At 40.3% G+C, this 15,756-nt stretch overlaps 1 long non-coding RNA gene across 3 annotated transcripts; it reads right to left on the bottom strand.

Annotated features, from left to right (window-relative positions):
• Nucleotides 1-775: 775 nt before the first annotated feature.
• Nucleotides 776-15,423, bottom strand: LOC138442718 (uncharacterized). Of its 3 annotated transcripts, none has more exons than XR_011257859.1 (6): nt 14,992-15,303; nt 14,466-14,580; nt 13,882-13,913; nt 11,077-11,228; nt 8,790-9,033; nt 776-1,035 (listed from the first exon to the last, which is right to left on the bottom strand). It is a non-coding gene; the product is annotated as an uncharacterized lncRNA (long non-coding RNA). The 3 variants fall into 3 exon arrangements; XR_011257860.1 differs by lacking the exon at nt 14,992-15,303 and adding an exon at nt 9,802-9,902 and having other exon boundaries at nt 14,466-14,657; XR_011257858.1 differs by lacking the exon at nt 11,077-11,228 and having other exon boundaries at nt 14,992-15,423.
• Between the last annotated feature and the right edge of the window lie 333 nt (nt 15,424-15,756).

Consider the following 15,756-nt stretch of genomic DNA (forward strand, 5'->3'; position numbering starts at 1 on the left):
GGTACTGTGATGGGTTGAGAAGTTTCCTGTATTTCTCTGCCCAAGAGGACAGGCAGGAAACTTAGAGCCCCCTGGGAGCCAAAATATTATTACTCTGTCGGCCTGAAAGGACAAGGGAGTAAGACCACTGAGGCTGGCCATGCTGCGCTGGTCAGACCAGGCAGTGGCTGACCTAAGCAAGATAACTTGCTTTGCTCAAAAGTAGATGTTGAAGCGATGCTTAATACAGGCAGTATTACCTTTTGTTAATTAACTTTTGTTTAATGACAGAAGGCAGGATCCGCCTTTTGTTCAGGCCATCGACATGTATTGTTAAGACGGCACACCCCCTCCTCAGATATCAAGTGTACACTGTTAATGTTGGTGTGTGTGTGTGTGTGTACACGTGTGTCCCAAATCGTGTGTGTGTGTTTTTCTTCTGAATGTGATCATGTTTTGGATGATACCTGAGCAGGGTTGCCTTTTTTTTTAATTTATTACCATTATATATTATATTATATATTTTTTGCTTTCTTGTAACATTAGAGGAAAGTCAAATCTTGGTATTATTAAAATTGTTTAAAAAGGAATAAATCGTCCAGTCGATCAATGAAGATCACTGGTCTATCTCTAAAATAATATGAACTTTTCTTTAATTATTGTGTAATAAGGTGCCAGCTATCTAGTCCACACAGTGATTTTGTACGTAGGATAGGGAAGCAGTGATGTGCCCAATGGGAAGTTGTGCAACACAGAGAAAAGGAGGACTCTATGTGTTTTATCTACTTCAGCAATGGAACTGCAACATGGGGATTTTGTGAATAAAATTTAGCTGCCTTGTATAGTCCTTTGAAAGAGACATAAATGATCTGTGAGAATTATAGCTTTTTTCTTTTTTTTTTAGAAAAAAAAATTTGCAAAAGATCTTTCCAAAGATAATGTGCCACAGATCTTTTGTTTATTGTTCTCTGTAATGAGGATTCATTATTGTTTAAAAGAAAACATGTAATTGACTTGTTCGTCTTCAGATTCTTTACTTTTCATTAGATGATCGAGCTGTAAAAAAAAAAAAAATTAATAAAAATTTAGAGAAATCATTGGCGTGGAATGCATGCTTTCACTTTGCCTGTAATTGTAAAGGAATTCCTAAAATTGCTATAGGTAGTTACCACTCACAGCCCAGCAAAGTCTCATGTGGAATAACTTGCCCTTATTCACAGTATGTTTTGTTGAAATGGGAAAGGGGCGGGGAGAGGGCAGCGAATCCTTCTGTTCAGTTTAGTTTCAAGATCTCATTCACAAACGAGCCTGATACCACCAGTATTAGGTCGCTTATCCTAACATCAACTGCCAGGTGCAAGTGACCAAACTGGCCTCTTTACAGTTTGCAGGCTGTGGGTGGACATGCTTGTAGAATGTTGATATTGGAAAGACTCTTAAAGCTATCTGGTTTCCCTTCCCTGTGCCACTCCAAAAGGACTACTACTCTGCATGCTGAAATATGACTGCTAATTCAAATCCTGGCTCTCTGGTCTGCTTTGTGACCATGGGCAAGTTAGTTAACCTGTCTGGGCTTTTCTCATCAACGTAAACCGATTTGGTATCTACTTAGCAAGGGAGGAACACATGAGATGGCGTACAGAGAGTGCTTAGTCTAGTGCTTCTGCCTTAAACACTCAGACTCGTGGCTTTTTTAAACGTCCTCCTTCCCCTCACTGTACCACAGTATTCCCACAGGTGACTGAACACTGATAAAGACCTTGCTACCCACCTCTCCTACTTTGATATTTTGTTCTTCCTTACGTTAGGCTGACCTCTACTTTTATCAGTCCTTATGAAAAAACAGGGACCTACCTACCCTTGGCAAGCTTACAGTAGAGTTGACAGCCAGCAATGACGGTGGTAAGTGTGCAATGGCAAGTGGGGGAAAAAGGGGTGATGTAGCCTTGATTAAGAGCAGCTCAGGCAAGAGCTAGAACTAGGCCTTAAAAGATGGGTCTGAATTTTCACAAAACCTTGCCATGTCATAGCTTGTCTATTACGAATTTTCCGTAGTTGTTCACTGTATGTTTGTAACCAGTTTATTTAATACCAACTACCCTGCTAAACACTGAGATTCTAATTTGGAGTTAGTATAAAGGATGCTTCCACAGCCATCCCTGAAGCAAGCTAGTTGGGCAGACTCAACAGTATTTCTCCATATTTTATGTAAAATGGGTGCTTGTATCTTATACCTAACCCCTAAAAACATCAGCGTGCATCTCCTAACAGTGTCCTACATCTCGGATTTGTTTTCCCTACGTGTCCTCCTATTAGTGTTGCTAACTTAAAGTCTGTGGTGAGGATACAACAGCCAAAACTCATAAACATGGGCTTTTCTCTGTACCAACCATGTTTCACTTAGAGGTTTTAGCAGACATTGATAATCTGGTCCTTTACTAACCATGGCTATTATGTTTGGAAAACATGAAAAGGAAAAAGTGACCCAATTTGATCGGTAGGGAACCTGCTATCTTCATTTACATTTTCATTCTTATGGTGCTGAGTATGTTTTTTGTTACAAATGAAGTTGCCATTTGTAGTGCAGAGGTTTTGGGACCAATACTCTAGACCCAATTCAAGAGCCTAGCTGGATAGATACAGGGTAAGTTTTAAGTCATACGGAATGAGTTCACCGCTAGGAAGGGTTTCATTAATGAAGGAAGAGGATGCTGAGCAGTTTAAAAAAAAAAAAGGACAAATTATTCCTCCAGGATATTCATCTTTTTCCTTTTATTATATTCAGGATGTTAACCTCTTACTATGTTGTTAATACTTCTCTCCAAATTATCTTTTGCTTCGTAGTTTTTATTATAGCATTTTTAAAAATAGTAAACTTTTTTTAACTTTACAGTACTGTATTGGTTTTGCATACACTGACATGAATCCACCACAGGTGCACATGAGTTCCCAACCCTGAACCCCCCTCCCTTTATCGTCTCTCTGGGTCATCCCAGTGCACCAGCCCCAAGAATCCTGTATCGAACCTAGACTAGCGATTTGTTTCCTACATGATAGTATACGTTTCAATGCCATTCTCCCAAATCATCCCACCCTCTCCCTCTCCCAGAGAGTCCATTTTTAAACAAAGTTTGTTGAGTGTTAAGTAGGCCAGCTTCTACCGTCTTTGCAGTTTCTGCTTTTGGTATTTCAAGGTATGTAAGGACAGTTTGCCAGACACTGGAAGACAATTTTACTACTCCTGATCACCGGCAGCAACTTGAAGGTAAGATCACAAACTCCTCTGTGTGTCTTTTTGTCTTTTCATGTATTTAGGCACTGTTGGAGCCTCTTATTTAAATGAATATTTGTTCACTATTTGCCATGGTTGTTGGGAATGTGAATTGTATACAGTCCAGGCCGTTTTAAATTAGGACCCCTAAGTGGTGTTCAAAACTCTTGAATCCATTTTAAACAGCTCTGAAGTCCAGCGGGTCTTTACCCAAATATAATTGGAGGTTTATCTGCTGTTCCGGTTGTGATTAGATAACTGTACCCATCTAGCAGGTTTTGTCTTAGGCTTCTTTCAGTGTTTGTGGTTTCTGCACAGACCATGCTCAGCTGAAAGCCAAAGCTCTAGCGAGACATCTAGGCTCTGATAATAAAGACCTGTGCCCTTTGGACAGACTGGAGGGCAGGCCTTGAAATACTTTGTAAACACAGTTCTATTATAGCTTGAAAAGACCATGTGCCTGCTTCAAATAAGTGCTTTATATCACCCTTCTCTACTACAGGGGCCCAGCCCCAACATCTCTAGCAGACAGAAACAATTATGGTTTGCATTTCTCCACTGCTAAATATTCCTGTAAATTATCACCTGTGTCCCCCCCCCCACACACACATACATTTCTACATATGTACACACTGCTATTGGAAAACCAGTTGTACTCAGTTGCATGGGCTTTAGGAAAACGTCTTTAGTTAAACTATTCAACTCCCTGCTTTCTCATCTTTGTTCTGTAGTCTCTGAAGTCCTCCTTCTGCAGGTAGGACTTGGTACACAAGGTCACAACTGAGGACTTACAAGCATCTCAAGGGAATAAGTGACTGAGAAGAGTGGTTTTGCAGCTCTCTAAAGCCTACATATCTATAAGTATCATTTTGGAATTTTAAAATGTATTTTTGGCTGTGCTGGGTTTCCATTGCCGTGTGAGGGCTTTTCTGTAGTTGCGGCGACCACGGGCTCCTCTCTAGCTGTGTACCCAGGCTTCTCGCTGCAGTGGCTTCTCTCGTTGCAGAGCACGGGCTCTAGGCGCGAAGGCTGCCGTGGCTGTGGCTCTACAGAACAGCCTCAGTAGTTGCGGTGCACAGGCTTAAGTTCCTTCCCGCATGTGGGATCTTCCCAGACCAGGGATCGAATCTGTGTCCCCTGCATTGGCGGGCAGATTCTCTACCACTGAGCCACCAGGGAAGCCCCATTTTGTAAGTTTTTAAAAGATTGTTTTCAATCTGATTTACAAATAGTCAGATGACAAAGAAGCACATACAGCAAAAAATGTCTTAAGAGCAAGTCAACTTTATCCCTTCCTCCCCAGAGTAAACCACCATCAAGTCTGATGCATCTCCTTCCAGGACCTTTGGGCACTTAAAACATTATTTTTAAACACAAATTTAGATGAACTATATTCAGACTTTTCCCCACTTTATGTCTTCTATGTTAATCATTTTGGCTGTAAAATATTGTGCAAGTAAAGGTGAATCATTTACTTAAACATTATCCCTTTATGCATGCAAGCCACCCCGGTGTGTTTGTCATTCAGTCATGACTCTTTGTGATCCCACAGACAGTAACCCACCAGGCTCCTCTGTCCATGGAATTCTCCAAGCAAGAATGCTGGAGTGGGTAGCCATTCCCTTCTCCAGGGGAATCTTCCTGACCCAGGGATCAAACCCGGGTCTCCCACATTGCAGGCAGATGCTTTACCATCTGAGCCACCGGGGAAGCCCTTACAAGTGTTACTGCAGGATAAATTCTGGAAGGGGTAATGTCTGGGTCAAAAGACTAATTAAAGAATTTGTTACCAGACCACTTCTCCCCAAAAGCTCTTATACCAACTGTGGATGAGCTTATGTTCTTGCCCGCTTCAATTGCAAAGTAAAAGTCTTTACTACCTCAATTTGCATTCTCTGAAATTAACCAGTTAATTAAACAAAACTTATTTGGCCACTTGCTGTTTGATTCTGTGGAGTGTGTAGTCCTATTTTAGTTCATTTCTGTGAGATTATCTTTTCCTTCTCATTTGTAAATTAAGAAACTTGGACTAGGTTTTTGATTACATGACTCTTCCCAAGTCTGTCCTGTGGCCTATACCTTGGGAGACATCATGGGCCACTTACAGCATTTCCCATTTCTAACGCTGAAGGCCAGGGCCAATGCCTGAGTGAGGGAGACTCCATTTATATCACTGACATGGGTCCTTAGGGTTTCAAGCTCCATTCATCTTTAAAACTTACTTCTTGGTCCAAATTCATCCTGGATGGAACTGGAAGCTGTAAGATACTGGCAAAGTTTTGAAGCCCACTGGAGGTACAGGATGAATTTCACCATAGGTTTCTCTGTGGCCCACATGGACCTAGTCTAAGATTTCACTGTGATGCGTCACTCCTGTGCCTTAGTTGACTAGTCCTATTTTCTTTCCTTCCCTCACTGGGTCTTCTTTGCTGCATACGCGTTGCCTGGTTGTGGCAAGTGGGATATACTCTCTAGCTGTGTGTGGCCTTCTCACTGTGGTGGCTTCTCAAGCATTGGCTCAAGGTGAGTGGGCTTCAGAAGTTGCAGAGGTGGCCCACGGGCTTAGTTGCTCCTCAGCATGTGGGATCTTCCCAGGATGTTCCCGGACCAGGGACTGGGCCTGTCTTGTTGCAATGGAAGTGTGGCATCTTAGCCACTGGGCCACCAGGGAAGTCGCTCTTTTGATTTTAAATAAAGGTGAACGACAAGGGAAGACTGTAATCTTTCATCCCTGTGAGATTTTTCTCCCACCCATTCAGAATGCACATTGGCATAAAGTGTATGTCCTTCTGAACCGCATGTCATGTCTCTTCATGAGGATGACAGGTAACTTCAAATCAGGTATTTTTCCATTCAAACATCTAACTCCTGGCCCTCGGTGGCACTCGCTAACCTAGATGCTATTTTAAAGCCAACTGCTGTGGCTACACTGATCAGATTATTTCAAGCTGGAGAGCATGGCATAAGCCAGCTTATCTGTTGGGCAGAGGACAACACTCCTCTTATGCCTGTGTATTGGTCCTGAATTCCCCACAGCAAAGCAGAGCCACCTTGCCTTTTTTCCTTTCACTCACTACATCCATGATACCTTCCCATCCCTTTTGCACAGCAGACCTGGACAGTGAAATGTGGTCAGAATGTGTTAACCTTGTGTGCTGTGTACTTTCCACACACAGTCGCTTTTGTTTTTTGGCTGCGTTGGGTCTTCGTTGCTGCCCCCAGGCTTTCTCTGGTTACACAACGAGAGGGGGCTTCTCACTAGTTGCAATGAGCAGGCTTCTCATTACAGTGGCTTCTCTCATCACAGGCTCTAGGGTGTGTGGCTCAGTGGCTGTGGTGCACAGGCAGAGCTGCTCTGTGGGATATTCCAGGATCAAACCCGTATCCCCTGGGTTGGGAGGTGGATTCTTTACCACTAGTCCAACAGAGAAGCCCCGTGGTGTATATTTTTAAAACCTTTCAAATTAGTCATTTCATTATCATGCTTTACAGATGATGAGATTTAGGCTCATCTGTCCATGGTCAAACAGCTAGTAATAGATGAAACTCAGGTTATGATACAGATCTTGATTGAAGTTAGAAACTTTGCTTAGAAGGAACTAAAGGAAATGACTTTTATAAGCTTTTAAAATGTCATCCACAACCAGTATCCTAACACTGTTAACATTTAACTATTTTTGAATTTTGCTAGAGACAATCAGGAAAACTGGATTGTGAGCAGGAATTAGGTTTTATAAAGCAGGAAGTCCTGAGAATCTTGCCGTCATAGAAACTTAAGGAGCACGACTGGAGGGACCCTGTTTGATGTTGCTATATGTGTTGTCCTGTGGATTTTCACCATTTACCAGAACTAGTCAAGACAGCAGTATATTTCCAGTGACTGTTGAGATCGACAGGTTTTCTTCTTAATAAAGAGAAATAGGGACTGGTACTCCAGTGGTTTGGACTTTGCCCTTTCACAGCCAGGGAACTAAGATCTCATAAGTTAAGTGGCACAGCCAAATTAAAAATTAAATTCGATGTGATAAACCCTTAAAGAAATTAGCATAAAATTTTTAAGGTCATGAACAATGTAAAGTAACCTGTAAAGGTTAAAGTACCAGCAAATATAACATAGCTATAACAGGCAGCAGCATGAATGCCCCTTGGGTCCTCCAAATTTCACAGTAAAGGGACCAAATAAAACTTTAACTCAGAAACTGAAGACTTTGAGGGCTTTGAGTATCTTGGGCCCCAGCTGGACTCCTCTCATTTTCATCAGTGTCTAGGCAAAACCACTATCACGTTCTGTCTTGTCAAGTTACCTGAATGTTGTGTACTGTATTTATTTCCTCATCTGTAACAAAAAAAGGGGTTAAAATAAATGGTATCCTAAAGTCTACATAGTAAAAATACTAATAATCAAACATTTCCCTATTAAACATGAGTTAAAAGACCACTGTCCAAGATCATCATCAGCGTGGGGGCGGATAAAGTGGGGTTCTACACACTTGTCACCCTTGATCACAAGTTTATAAAGTCGTCTTTAAAATTGTAGAACTAGACAGGCAGGCATACACACAACCCTACTTACTTTATGATAGCTTTTCTGGGAAGACTTAAACAATACTCTTCATATATATCACCAGACTTGGTTCCAAAACAAAGGCAGAGGATAAAAACTATCCTCATAGAATAATAGTATCTCCATAAGTTGTTTTGGTAGTGAGGACATCAGATTAATAAAAATTTCCACATATGGACCATTTGAAAGGTGACATTCATTACCACATTTTTAAGGTTCTGATGCATGTTTAAAATTGTTTTAGTTCTCTAATATCAATTTCCCTATCTAGTGTGTATCCTGAAGTCAAATAAATTATGTATCACCTACCCTAAATCTTATACCCCCTTATCCACTCAATTGATAACATAATTTCATTTACTGTAGAGTAGAATTACTGTGTAGTCAAACATCACAGGTGGATGGTCCGGCCTCTCCTCTCGCCTCCATTTGCTGAAGCAGTAAATCAGCTGCGGGCCGGCCCATCCATCATGCTTTCTACTGCTTTGTACTCAGGCGCGCGCGTGCGTGCGTGCGTGCGTGCGTGCGTGCGTGCGTGCGTGCGTGCGTGCGAGCGTGTGTGTGTACACACACATACATGATCATTTTACAAACATGTCAAGAGAGCAAAATGCATTGTTGGGTAAATGCACTGTGCTAAGGCCTAAGAGGTTAGGGAAATTTCAAATTTCACATATGTACTGGGTTGGCCAAAGAGTTCCTTCTACCCTAATTTCCTGAAGCTACATCTTTACTTCACAAATACACATTCCTTAATCCAGTGGCTGGCCAGGTTCCTTCCTGAGCTCAATTTCTTCACGATCTTTAATGTGCCTAGTGCTCTCATTGCTTGAGAGCCCCAAGAGCCTGGGGCAGCTGAGACCCATTCTCCTCAAGTTTTACAGCTCTCTACAGACATATTTACAAAGTGTTACCTGAAAATACCAGGAACCTCCAGACATTCCATCTGTGTGCAATTCATTAAGAAGAACTTACGTTCGTTCCCCTGTAAGAGCTGTTTACTCCTCTGGCTGTCGTCTGAAAGGATGTGGTAAGTTCGAGTCGACAGAACTGTCTCTGGCCTTTTCCTCCCCCATCTTCACAGGCATTAGCCACTCCACAGGTGTAAACCTTTATGCCACAAGATGTTGAGTATGTAAAGAAGATGAGATCCGAAGCACAACAACTTGGCTCGATTATAATGCACCTCCAGGGATTAAGTAAAAGCCACAGCCAGATTCTGAAGATTATTAAAAAAGGTAATTAGGAAAACATTTTGGACCTGGGCCTCAAATTGCACTCAGTGAGCTAAACGATGCAGGCACAACCTGAAATGCATGTTCAAGCTTCTCATTAATGCCCTTTTCCCAAGTGTAATGTGAGGAATGTACCACTAGAGAGCAGCCACTTCCCTGGACCATAAAGAAGGCCGAGTGCATTGATGCTTTTGACTGGGGTGTTGGAGAAGACCCTCGAAAAACCCTTGAACTGTGAGATCAAATCAGTCAATCCTAAAGGAAATTAACCCTGAATATTCACTGCAGTGACTGAAGCTCCAGTACTTCAGCTACCTGATGCGAAGAACTAACTCACTGGAGAAGACCCTGATGCTGGGAAAGATTGAAGGCAGGAGGAGAAGGGAGCAACAGAGATGAGATGGCTGGATGGCATCACCAACTCAGTGGACAGGAGTTTGAGCAAACTCCAAGAAAAGTGAAAGACACGGAAGCCTGGCGTGCAGTCCATGGGGTCTCAAAGAGTTGGACACAAATAAGTGACTGAACAACCAACAACTATTTCCTTTAGGGAAAAAATGCTGTTAAATACACTGGTTTAATCACAATGAGATACCACTTCACACCCAGGAGAATGGCTGTAATCAAAGAGACAAAGTGTTGGAGAGGATGATGAGAAAGTGGAAACTTCCTACTGTACTGACGGGAATATAATATAGTACACCCCCTGTGGATAACCATAAAAACCAGCAATCCCACTTGTGTAGACTCACCAAGATACATGAAAACATGTTCACATGGACACATTTATGAACATTCATGGCAGCATGCTGCGTGATGGCCCCAATCTGGAAACTGATCAACTGGTAAATGGCTGAACAACGTAAGACAGACTGTTCAGTATTAAAACGACGACAGTACAGGTGAAATGAACCTCAAAACATTATGCTAAGTGAAACAGGTACAAAATGCTATATTCAATATGAGTTTGATTTCACTTACATGATATACTCAGAAAAGGCAAGTTTATGGACAGAAACCATATTAGTGGTTGCCTTGAGAGGCAGGAAGGAAAAGAGGGAAGGAGTGAAGACTGACCCCAAGAGGGGTTCGTGAGAATTTGGGGAACATGAAAATGAACTAAATCTGGGTTATGGTGATGTTGGCACGTGTGTGATAGTCAACTCAGTTGTGTCCAACTCTTTGAGACACCACGGACTGTAGGCCACCAGACTCCTCTGTCCATGGGGATTCTCCAGGCAAGAATACTGGAGTGTGTTGCCATGCCCTCCTCCAGGGGATCTTTCCGACCCAGGGATCGAATCCACATCTCTTACGTCTCCTGCGTTGGCAGGCAGGTTCTTTACCACTAGTGCCACCTGGGAAGCCCTGATTTGACACAACAAACCATAGATTGTAAACCTAGTGGGTCAGTTTTTTTATCATATGAATTACAATTCAATCAATCTGGCTCCTAAGAAAGCACATTGATTTAGTACTGCATTAAAATACATAATGAAGAAATGAAGCGAGGAGGAGGAACCTAGAGGACTGTGTTAGAATGTAGTACAAATAGCCACTGTGTCGTTCAGTCCTGAGCTCTGGTCTCCAGACAGGAAAAAAGATAATTGTTTGCAGACGAATAGGGGGAAATCAGGGAATTTATGGTTAAGTACGAACTTTATTACTTTTGGCCAAAAGCCAAAGCAGAAACTTTTTTTTTTTTTAAACAAAGGGAAGTTGCAAAGTCTCAGGCAGAACACAAATATTTTCTGAATCTACATCAATATTTTGAAGGGATTTAGCACACTGCTGTTAAAAGGTACTGGTGTATATAATAAAATCACATACTTGAGACATTCAGGGAAGAGAAGCACAGACACAGCTATACCAAGGAAACTTACAGTTTATGAATTTAAAACTCCCCATTAAAATTTGAGAAAAAACTTTAGGCATGACAAATATATGGGACCAAAAAGTTTCTTAAGGTCTTCTAAGATACTCAACAGCTAAGCTTCACAGAGGGATGTAGTACTATATGGGCTTACCTGTGGCTCAGCGGTAAAAGAATCCACGTGCAATGCAGGGGACTTGAGTTCAAGCTCTCAGTTCAGTCCCTAAGGTCAGGAAGATCGTCTGGAGAAGGGAATGGCAACCCACTCCAGTATTCCTGCCTGGGAAATCCCATGGACAGAAGAGCCTGGTGGGCGACTGTCCATGGGGGTCACAAGAGTTGGAGACAACTTAGCAAGTAAACCACCACCACTGGTAAAAAGTTCTGACCACTTAATTCTCACCCTTCCAAAAGCATAAATCAGCCAGGGCAAGTAGGATAAAAAAAAATTTTTAACCTGTGCATAATATACTAATCAAAATAGGTTTTTCAGGAACCCCACAATTTAAGCAGGCATGAGACCTCTGCAATGTTAGTAACAACTGAAAGGGTATGTAAGTGTATGAGCAACCAGTATGTGAACCACAAGACAGCCAAAAGGCACTCACTGAGAGTTTCAGAGGTCCAGCCCCAGAGCAGCACTGGACGATGGAAGGTTCTTTGCCTTCTCTGATACCAACAGGACAAAGGATCTGAGGCAGGTCTGAAAGGGCTGGGGTTTTAAAAGGGCTGGGGTTTTCTAGGCCTCATCAACTAACTAGTGAAAGTTCAAAACTAACCAGTGAAAGTTCAAATCGATGATAAAGCCCCTGAAGTTAAGCGTTAGTTGCTCATCTGTGTCCGACTTTTTGCCATCCCATGGACTGTAGCCCACCAGGTTCCTCTGTCCATGGAGTTCTCCAGGCAAAAATACTGGAGTGGGTAGCCATTCCCTTCTCCAGGGGATCTTTGAGATCTAGGAATCGAACCCAAGTCACCTACATTGTCTGAACTACCAGGGAAGCCCCTGAGGGAAGGGTTGATAAAGCCCCTAGGAACAGATTGAATCAAACACACGTCTGAAAATACACCACTTAGAAACAAAATTTAGGACTTTTCTGGTGATCCAGTGGTTTAAGAATCCATCTGTCAAGGCAGGGAACGTGGATTCAATCCCTGATCAAGGAAGATGCCACATGTCATGGGGCAACTAAGTTCACAGGCCATAACTACTGAGCCTGGGCTCTGGAGCCCATAAGCCCTAACCACTGAGCCCTAGAGCCCGCGCTCTGCAACAAGAGAAGTCACCGGAATGAGAAGCCTGCGCACAGCAACTGGAGAGCAACTAAAGCAAGCCCGAGCATGGCAAAGATCCAGTGCAGCTGCAAATAACGAAAATAAAAGTTAAAAAACTATTCCTTTAAATTAGCATAGATGTAAATCAGAAAACCTCAACACACACACACACCCCCTTGCTGAAAACTAATCACAATGTGGAATGTTAACATACTTCCCTCCAGTGATAGGTCAAAGAACCAAAAGAAAAAAACAGCCATAAACAGACAACTGAGAACACAATCAGCTAGAGTGATATAATACACATACAGAAACTGCATTACTGCAACATAAGGCTTTTCAAGAATTCACAACAATCATGATAGAACCGAAAGAAATTAAGAAAAAGACATTATTTGGAATTTAAAAATATACTTCTAAACTCACAGATCAAAGCAAAACATGGAATGAACATTTATAAAATACTTAGAAGTGAACATTAATGAAAACAATACAAGTAAAACCAAGTGGGATCCAGCAAATGATATTTTATAAAGTAAATTGTACTTAAAATGACTTACACATCCTAAATGGTCGTATAACCACTAAGACACTGAATTGATAATTAAGTTTTCCTCAAAAAAAAAGGAGGTCAAGGTGGTTTTATACGTAAGTTCTATTACATGTTGAATAAATGGATTGTTTCAGTGTTAAATAATTCAGAGAACAGAAGAGAAAGAATACTTCATCCTGTGTGTCACTTAGCTCCTGGTTAGACAAACTGACCACTGGAGTAGAATACAAAGCCCCACGCATTTACTTACAAGGAATCTGGCCATGTAGGAAAAGGCCCCAAAGAAAGGATGTTACTAAGCAGTATGAAGAAAACTGGTCATCACATAATAAAAAATATCTAATACTAAAAAAAAAAATTTCCTCTCACACACATACACAAATCAATTCCAGGTGGATTAAAGGCTACATATGAGAAACTTTATTAGAATAAATGATAGATTTCTTAAGACACAAAAAAGAACATGTAAATACATTAAAGTTTTCTGTACCAAAATACAAAGTGAAGAGCTAAGCCACAAACCGAGAGAAGATAATGTACAATAAAAATAAATGGAAAAATTAGTATCCTATTATGAAGAACTCTAAGGTAAACAAGGAAAAAAATGGACAAAAGGAGCATTTCACAGAAGAAACCAGTCGACTAATAATCATGGGAACATTTTCAACTCAACAATCAAGAAAATGCAAACTAAAGCCATAATAAAATATCATCTTACACTTAACAGATTGGCAAATGAATCATGTCTTACAACACCAAGTAAATAATAAATCATTTTCCAAAATAGTTCTGTAAACTGGCACAACCATTTTGGAAAATAATTTCACTGTTTATAAAGCTGATCAAGCAAACTCTACTTCTGGATAGGTACTTTAGAAAAAACCTGCACATGCATGCATACCAAGGAACTGTGTTCAAATGTTCACTTTAGCACTGCAAAGCAAAAATAGGGAAAATGCCCAACAAATTTTAAAAGTGAACCTGCTGAATGAAAAGATCAAACTACTAAGACTACATAATGATACTATTCTTTATAAAGCTCGCCAACGTAAGAGTACACAACATGTAGCTTTCATATTTGTATGAAAACAAAAAACAGCAAAGAAACCAATGACTCAGGATAGTACTTACCTCTAGTGAGAACAGCTGGCAGGGGATTGGAACTGAGAAGGAACAAAAGGCACAGTCAGGACTACCAGGAATGTTATTAATAATTAGGGACTGAATGCACAGGTGTTTCATCACTATGCTTAAAAACTTACATGTCACACACATTACACTTATGTATCAAATATTAAATATAGAAATAAAGTCATCAGTGGTTACCAGAGGCAGTGTAAGGGGTGGGAGAAATAGGTAAAGGGGGTCAAAAGGTATCAATACAAATTCCAGATATTAAAAAATAAGTCCTGGGGATGTAACGCATGGCATTGTGACTATAGTTAATAGTGCTGTGTGGCATATCTGAAAGGAGCTGAGAGAATAGATCTTAAAACTTCTCAAGGAAAAAAACTATGATGATGGATTCTTGTGGTGACCATTTCACAATGTATATGTATACTGAATCATTATGTTGTACACATAAAACTTATACCAATATCTCAATATAATAAATGGAAATAAGTGACCAAAAGATGAGAAGTAGTGACCAGAAATACTTTTATACTGCTAAGCAGCAGCTATGAAAAAGAAAATCCTTCCTTAAATATACGTACTTTTAGATGGAACAGTAGAATTTTTCAGTCAGAGGAATATTGGTTAACCAGTGACTAGTTGTAAATCTTGGACAAATTACTTCCTGTATCTGAGTAACTCTCAATTGCAAAATTACTGTAAAGATTAAAATGTTATTATAAAGTGACTGATGCAGGCATTAAACAAACTATAGTTATTAATAAATTGTAGTTGTCAGTACGCCCCATGATTACTGCCCAAATTTAAGAAATCTCATATAGTTCAAGTAGGCTGAGTTTAGCCTCAACCAATAAAATAATGGAAAAATGACTTGTTAAAACAACAAAAATCACCAGAATTTTTGCACTACAATAGAATTCTCAGAGTTCCCTTCAAAGAAACTATCCTACTGTTTTCATACCCATGACACATTTATTTTGCAACCAGGTTATCTTGTACTTCTTCCTCTTTCCACCTATTTCTCTCTCCTTTCCCCATCCACCTCCTCTGGCAAACACGTTTGTTCTTGTATGACTATGATGAGACTAATTCTCTTGGATGACTTACAAATGGATCTTCAGGTGGTTTCCAAGGAAGAGTTTCAGAAAACTTTTTAGCAATGGCAAGACAGGCAGAAAACAAAATTAAAGATTCACGAGGTTACTAATCGGAAGGGCAACATCTTAATGCATAAACAATCTTATTTCTAAATAGTGTAAGTCTACAACTGCTGAACAGACAATTGCTCAGTCAGTTGCCTTTAACCTCTTTAAGGGTTAACAAAAATCTTCGTATTTTCTGTTAAACATAAAGATCCTTTCTTTGGAGAAAAAAATATTTCAGCCAACCGACTAAATCAATTTTGTATTTGAAGGATGGAGAATAAACAATTACATCATTTTGAAAAGATTCTATGCAAGCAATCAAACAAAGAAAAGCAAAGTTACATACACTATACAGAAATAATAACAGATACATAATATTCATATTCCTATTCATAATAGATACATGCAATATATTTTGAATCAAACAGCACTGATGTGAATCCAACTTTCTGATCTCTGTACTTGGTAGTATATGAGAGTTTTACTATTTTGATTTGCTGGAATATTACTACACAAATTTATATATGGTTTTGAGAAAATATTATAGAGAAGTTCTTTTGCTACTTGTCACTCTACATAAAGCACTTTAATCTTTTCATACCATTGTCAGGTCCTTCAAGGCTATACTTCTGATGGCCCACAGATAATGTAACAGTTAGCCACATGTTGTTTACTTCACATTACTTCCCTTAGCAGTAGTTCATATTTTATGGGTAGCAAGAGTAGC

This window comes from Ovis canadensis, chromosome 6, assembly GCF_042477335.2.
Source record: "Ovis canadensis isolate MfBH-ARS-UI-01 breed Bighorn chromosome 6, ARS-UI_OviCan_v2, whole genome shotgun sequence".
Classification (NCBI taxonomy): Eukaryota; Metazoa; Chordata; class Mammalia; order Artiodactyla; family Bovidae; genus Ovis; species Ovis canadensis.